Below are 7,176 nucleotides of genomic sequence, written 5' to 3' on the forward strand. Positions count from 1 at the left end.
ATACGAATCTTCTGGTTCATAAGAATAGCTGCAAAAAGAACAATGATTGTGATAAAGCATAAATTCGAAAAATATCAATTGGTATGCTGAGATTAGGAGGGTTATACATTAAGTAGCCCGGATGCTGATGACTTAGGATTCGACACTGCTTACAAAGGGGGAGAATGTTGGGGTCGAAATAGTTGTAAGTTGTTGAAGCGTCCTTTGTTTTGTATTACTATTGAAGTTTTCTTTTATGTTTTGCATAAGGGTATCTGTATGTCGAAGCATTAATGTTTAATCTCGTATGTATTTTTTGTATGCTTTTGGCATCCCTATAAATAGTGGATAAGTACTAGAGTTAGAGTATCTTTTGAGTCTTCACTGCTTGTACTCAACATTTTCTCTGTATCTTTCGAAAGCATAATTGAGCCAACCAGATCATATTTACTTCGTGTTTTCATAATTCATACAATACTTTAATTATGTTTCATGTACTCGGTTAACACCACTACAATGAACAACACCAAGAAACATGTAATATCTACACTAGTTAAAGAAAATACACCCCAAAAAACACCCACTTATCGCACAATTAAATTGGGAAAGATGAACACAAGTAGAAAATTATGAACTCTCTTAGGTATTTCATCAAGCACATGTAAGGAATCCTAAAACATAAGTTAAGAACCCTTTTATCATTTGATTTTTGTCATTGGATCAACTTACACACACACACAAATATATATATATATATATATATATATATATATATAACCAAATAAATTAATAGAACTAAACAAATGCACATGAAAAATATTAGTTTTTTCTGGAATCAAGCGCTTAGTCAAGAAGCTGGGAAAGATGAGCACAAGTAGGAAAATTATGAACTACTCTCTTAGACATTTCATTAAGCACCTGTAAGGCATCATAAAACATAAGTTAATAAACCTTTTACCATTTGATTTTTGGAACTGAATATGCTTACACACTATATATATATATATATATATATATATATATATATATATATATATATATATATATATATATATATATATATATATATATATATATATATATATATATTAGGTTAAAACCCGTGGAACCCACGGGTGTTAATTTTAAATAGAATTCAAAATTTAATTATGTAAAAAAATAATATTTCATTAATTTAGAAAACTTATGAATTGTAATATTGCATTTTTTTACTAACTTTGTGATTTGTAAGTATTTAATTACATAGTAAATGGTAAGTATTTGATTAGAAATAGAGATTTTTAAAAGGGTTTAGGTCATTTTTGGTCACTTAACTTTTGGTTTTGTGCTCATTTGGTCACTTAAATCGTTTAAAGTTTTAAAAGGTCGTCAAACTTTTGGCTTTCTGCTCATTTAGTCACTTAACTTTTGGTTTGGTTAGATTTAGTCACCTAACTTTTAAAATTGTGCTCATTTAGTCACTAAACTTTTAAATTTTTTCAAAAGTTTAGTGACTAAATGAGCACAATTTTAAAAGTTAGGTGGCTAAATGAGCACAAATCTAAAAGTTAAGTGACCAAATCAAAAGTTAAGTGACTAAATAAGCACAAAATCAAAAGTTTGATGACCATTTAAAACTTAAAAAGAGTTAAGTGACCAAATGAGCACAAAACCAAAAGTTAAGTGACCAAAAATGACTTAAACCCTTTTTAAAACCATTCCTTTTGATGCATGATTATCGTTGAGCATACAAAGATGATGACACAACCACAAGGAAGCAAGTGGAAAAAAAACGTTTGTTGGCTAAAATGCAACTTTTACACTTATAAATTACCATCCCAATAAATCAACTCCACCATCTCCATCATTCGTCATTGTCATCGTAGGATTTTTACTCATTCTTCATCGTTAATGGTGTTAATTTCGTGAGATTAATAGAAATGGTGTTGTATTCGTCAGCTTTTTTCAAAACTTTACCTTGATTTACCACGTCATGTGTTTCTTTTTTAGGCTTACTGGTCATAACCTTGAAATTCGTGCAATTGTGTTGTTTATCTTCAGATATGTTCTAGATTATTAGTAATTTTATAAATTTTAAGTATTTAATTAATGTAAAACCACCTATTTTATAAAAGTCATGACTTTATATAATGCAACATACATTTGAGTAATGACAAAAAAAAACCCAAAAATACATCAAAATTGATTTGATACAAAACAAACATAACATTTCAGTAATGAAAATAACATAAAAAAAAATACAATACATAATTATAAATAAATAAATTAATATGATGGATGAAGTGTAATTTGCTAAAAATGACCAAAAGATGCTACAAAAAAGTTGGTTATAAATTATGAAAAACTTCCTTATAAACAACATTGGAAGTTTTATTTGTGAGTATACATCTTTACCACCCGCACTTTGATATGTGAATCATAATCAATCTGTTCAACGTTTATGAGGTATACTTTATTACCTATATTCATTTCTTGCAATATAATACTATTAATAATTAAAAATAGTTATGAAACATCATATATTTATTAAATTCTATTAATTTAAACACAAATCATTTTGTTTACATTTTATATTGAAATCGGTGCTGTGAAACATAAAAAAAATGGGATTCGACATTGAAAAAAATATGAATCTTTGTTAAGTTTGTGTTTTTATATTGAAATGGATGCTGAAAAACATAAAAGAAATTAGATTCGACATTGAAAAAGGTATGAATCTTTGTTAAGTTTGTGTTTCAATAATTTAATTTCATTTGTTAAATTGCGCATAATAGTAGAAATATTAAATTTGTATTCCTTTTCCCTGTAACAGTAGATATTAAAAATTAGGATTTGAAGACCACAAATTTCCCAAAGGTTTGTAGTGTACAAAAATGGCCGTTATTTAACTTTTTTTTATATTGGATAAAATAGCAATCTAGTTTTAAAATATATTTTTGTGATAGACACATTAACAATTATACATATAGAAAAAGTCACATATATAGATACAAATACGCATAAAATACATTTCTATTGCCAAAGTATGAAAATATAACTAACACTTTGAAGTAAATACTTATTGTGAACAAATGTTAAGTTTCCTCATATTTTTTATTGCGTATATATTATTTTATTTTGTAATTACGTTTTTTTATTTTAGATTGCAATAATATTATGAACTCATATAAGTCTAAAAAATATAAAAATAAAGTTTTTTTTGGATAATTGAAAAAACACTCACAACTTCTTGTGCTTTCTCCACAAATAAGAGAACTTCTCCCATGCCCAAGATCCTTCCTGCTATTCGATCTAGATAAAAGGGTTCAAGATCCTCCATCCTCTCTCCACGTTCCACAAGCTTAATTGGCTTTCCTGACACCTAACGTCACAAAATTAAACAAAATCTTATATCAAATAAACATCAATTGAGAAAAACAATGTTAAAGAAAGAGCAACCTCTTTAACACTCAGAGCTGTTCCACCTCTTTGAATCCCATCTAGCTTAGTTAGAATAGCACTAGTAATTCCAATTTCAAGGTTGAAAGTTGTCACCAAAGTTAGTATGGTAAATTGTTACATGTTTATATGTAATAATAAGTTATTTCAAAATACCTGCAGCTTCTTGCCCTGTCATCGCATCCACAACAAGCAAAACTTTTGTGGGATTCAATGCTCTCTTCACATCTTTCAATTCATCCATCATATTTTTGGCTATCTGGTAAAACAAAGGTAAAGGGTGTTGTGTTAGATTAATGAAGAAAAATGTCTTCTCTAATATCTGAAATGATTAAAAAGACATTTCATATAATTATAACCTGAATCCTTCCTGTTGTATCCATTATAACCACATCTACATTCTTTTTTTAGCCTCTTGAAGACCTTGTCTAGCTATTTCTGTTGGTTTTACATCAGTCCCTACTGCATATACAGGAGCATCCACCTGTCACAAACTTATATCTATCAGAATCGAGTTTTAAGTGACCCTGAAAGCTCATTGAGAAATATCAAACTTGTATAAGTGTCAACTTCATACCTGTTTACCTGCAACAAAGATGTAAGATGAAAAATGGATTTGGGAAGAATAATGTGATAAAGGTCGCAATTAAACTAAAACCCTAGTATACCTGATTCATTGGGTGGAGGTGTCACCCTTAAGGTCGTTAGAAGCAGGAGAAAAAGAGAAGAAGAGAATGTTTGATATTGAAGATTAGGGGAAAATAAACGTAATATACCTGAATTCATGCCGACATCAACATAATTCATAAGGAAAAAACCCTAATTCAAATCAAAATCGTATAAAATTTACTGAAGTGAACCATAATGAAACGTAATTTCCTTATCTAATGATCCATCATAGAAGAACATCAATTCTTAATAAGAAGATATTTGGAGATAATTGTGGTGAAATAGGGTTTAGGGATTCATACCGACTTGAAAGAGACGACCTTCAGGCGAAAATATAGTAACGACGATGGAGAAATGAATATTATGGATGTTACGATGGAGAAACAAAATCTGAATTTTCAGGAAGTTGACATAAATGTCGTAACCTATTTGGTCTTCGATGCCTCTACTTAGGTTTGAGAAGAGATGATCTTTCATCATGCACCATAGAGGAGTAGATTGTCGTTATCAAACCTGCAATCAAGAAAACGAAGACATTAGTGTTTCCATCGGTGCATACTGATAAAGAAAAATAACAATTGAGAAGACCAACAAATCAATCCTTTTATCTCGTGGATTTGTAGATATAGAGGGATTTGATTGTGCAAATTACAGCCGTAAATTTAGGAAAGATTTGAATTTTCAATTGGAATTTGAAGATATAGCTGGAAACATGAATCGTGTAAAAAGAAATGAAGGGCAGTTTGGACAATTCAGTTTAGTAAAAGTAGCGGGAAAATTTGATTTGGAAGGGTTTGGAGAATGTCGCGTGGGAAAAATCTATTTATTTATTAGATTAGGGGATATATATATATATATATATATATATATATATATATATATATATATATATATATATATATATATATATATATATATATATATATATATATATATATATATATATATATATATATATATATATATATATATATATATATATATATATATCACTCATAAAAACAACTAAATTGATAAAACTAACCTACAGCATATGAAACATTTTTTTCCTGGAATCAACCATTTAGTCGATAAACTGTAACGAAAACTAAAATAGTTGTCTTTGTGTAATCAATCAATCCGATTTATGTAGAATCAATTAATTCATTTGGATTTGTTTAGTCGATTTTTATTAGATCACATCTACGAATCAGAGGTGTGAACAGTAGATGAAAAATTAAATTTTTATCCTAAAAAACAGAGTACATATCAATGTCGTTTTCTAAATCATGTTTTTCAATCAACAATTGCATCGAATCCTATTAAATATCATATTGAGTTAACGTGATTGAAATAAAAAAAACAAAACCAAAAAGTTTGTCAATTGAGTATTTAACTGAGAAATCGATTTCTATATAAAAAAAACCCAGATCATATGATCATAATTGAGCTTCTTAATACAATTAATCTAACAAAAAATGTTATAGTTAATGGAAACTAACCTTTTTATGCATATGCGTTTGATGCGGTGAAGAAGACAACAATATAATATTATACTTTTATCCCAAGGCTATATTCATGTTTTGGCCCAACCTATTTAAATTATATTTTGATCCAAATACCCTTAATGAATAGGATTGGACGAGAATTGTCCTTACAGTCCTCACCTCACCAAAGATCCGGACCATATATATATATATATATATATATATATATATATATATATATATATATATATATATATATATATATATATATATATATATATATATATATATATATATATATATATAAAGAGAGAGAGAGAGAGAGAGATAGAAAGAGAGAGAGAGAGAGTGAGTGAGTGAGTGAGAGTGGTAGGTTTATATGTTTTAACTCTCTATTGTGTGGATATAAGAATGAATATGGACCAATCATTATAATTATTATGATTTAATAATTAATTAAATATATAAGGATAGTTTGGTAAATTAATAAATAATTAAATTATTTTAATTTAATAATTCATAATAATTTTTATTATGGTAACTGATCTATTATAATAAATGAATGTTTTTTTTCTCACTTGTCATCTTCTCATTCATTTGGACACATGATATTTTCTAGAATTTTTAAATTTTCTATTTTCCACTTGTCATTTTATTGTATTTTTCATTTTATTAAATTAAAATTCTACATTTAATGTGTAAGATAATATATATGTAAAGTATTTATTAGAAAAAATTTATATATGTAATATATTCAATACATTAAAGTCTCATTAATTTTAATAATTTAAATTTTTCTCATTTTTCTTATAAATTCAAACTTTTCAAATTGTTAAAATTTTATATTTATTTTTTTTAATTAAACCCATATAATACATGAGTCTCACATCTAATTTATTATGAAACCTATAATATGAAACCTATAATAAGGAGGTTACCTAATAAGAATGTATCTTCATTGCCAGCCATCTGTCTTTGTTCTTTCCTTGCCATCGAGACCAAGAAGCTTCTACCACCACCGACTAGCAATCGTTTGTGTCCAAAATTTCGGCCATAAACACCACCGGACAACACCTTTTATATGTACTTCCAGGCGAACCAAATATGGCATCCTCGACTAACTGTTGCGGTCGGCCTCGGTTTTCCGCTACAAAAAACTTCTGCTTATTTTCTGATCATATTTACGCTCACGTTTGCTTCACTCTATTTCTATTGATTTTTCCGATCCATACAAATTTATTGTTAAAGGTGTATACGAAATGGATACATATTTTTTGTAGAAATTTCAACTTCTCTAATTTCTTTGAATTTATTTATTTCTTTACTCGTAATTAGTGTGTTCTATGATTTAGTATCTTTTGTGCATTAATTTAGTGGGGTATTCTTTTTCTTTTTTGGTAATTGTTGAATTGTAGTTTCTTTATGTGTGGAGAAAGTTTATGCAAGCAGGTAAGTTGATAGATTCTATTTTAATGTGTATAGCTTTTTTATTTAGGTATTTATATTGCAAAGTATTATAATTTAGTTTGTTTCATTTTTCTAACAAAAGATAGGAATTAGTGGAATTTAATTTCATGTTATATTTTACGTTATGAGTTTAAAGGGAAAAATGTGTAAATTAAAA

The 7,176-nt window shown here is 27.6% G+C and overlaps 1 long non-coding RNA gene across 10 annotated transcripts; it reads right to left on the reverse strand.

Annotated features, from left to right (window-relative positions):
* Positions 1-694: 694 nt before the first annotated feature.
* On the reverse strand, positions 695-4,775 carry LOC111900343 (uncharacterized). Of its 10 annotated transcripts, none has more exons than XR_006187460.2 (6): positions 4,389-4,672; positions 4,194-4,236; positions 3,777-4,085; positions 3,574-3,676; positions 3,418-3,478; positions 3,087-3,340 (listed from the first exon to the last, which is right to left on the reverse strand). It is a non-coding gene; the product is annotated as an uncharacterized LOC111900343 (long non-coding RNA). The 10 variants fall into 10 exon arrangements; XR_006187458.2 differs by having other exon boundaries at positions 3,777-3,901; positions 3,995-4,085; positions 4,194-4,672; XR_008226874.1 differs by adding an exon at positions 695-897 and having other exon boundaries at positions 3,203-3,340; positions 3,777-4,672.
* Positions 4,776-7,176: the final 2,401 nt, after the last annotated feature.

This window comes from Lactuca sativa, chromosome 9 (assembly GCF_002870075.4).
Source record: "Lactuca sativa cultivar Salinas chromosome 9, Lsat_Salinas_v11, whole genome shotgun sequence".
Taxonomy (NCBI): domain Eukaryota; kingdom Viridiplantae; phylum Streptophyta; class Magnoliopsida; order Asterales; family Asteraceae; genus Lactuca; species Lactuca sativa.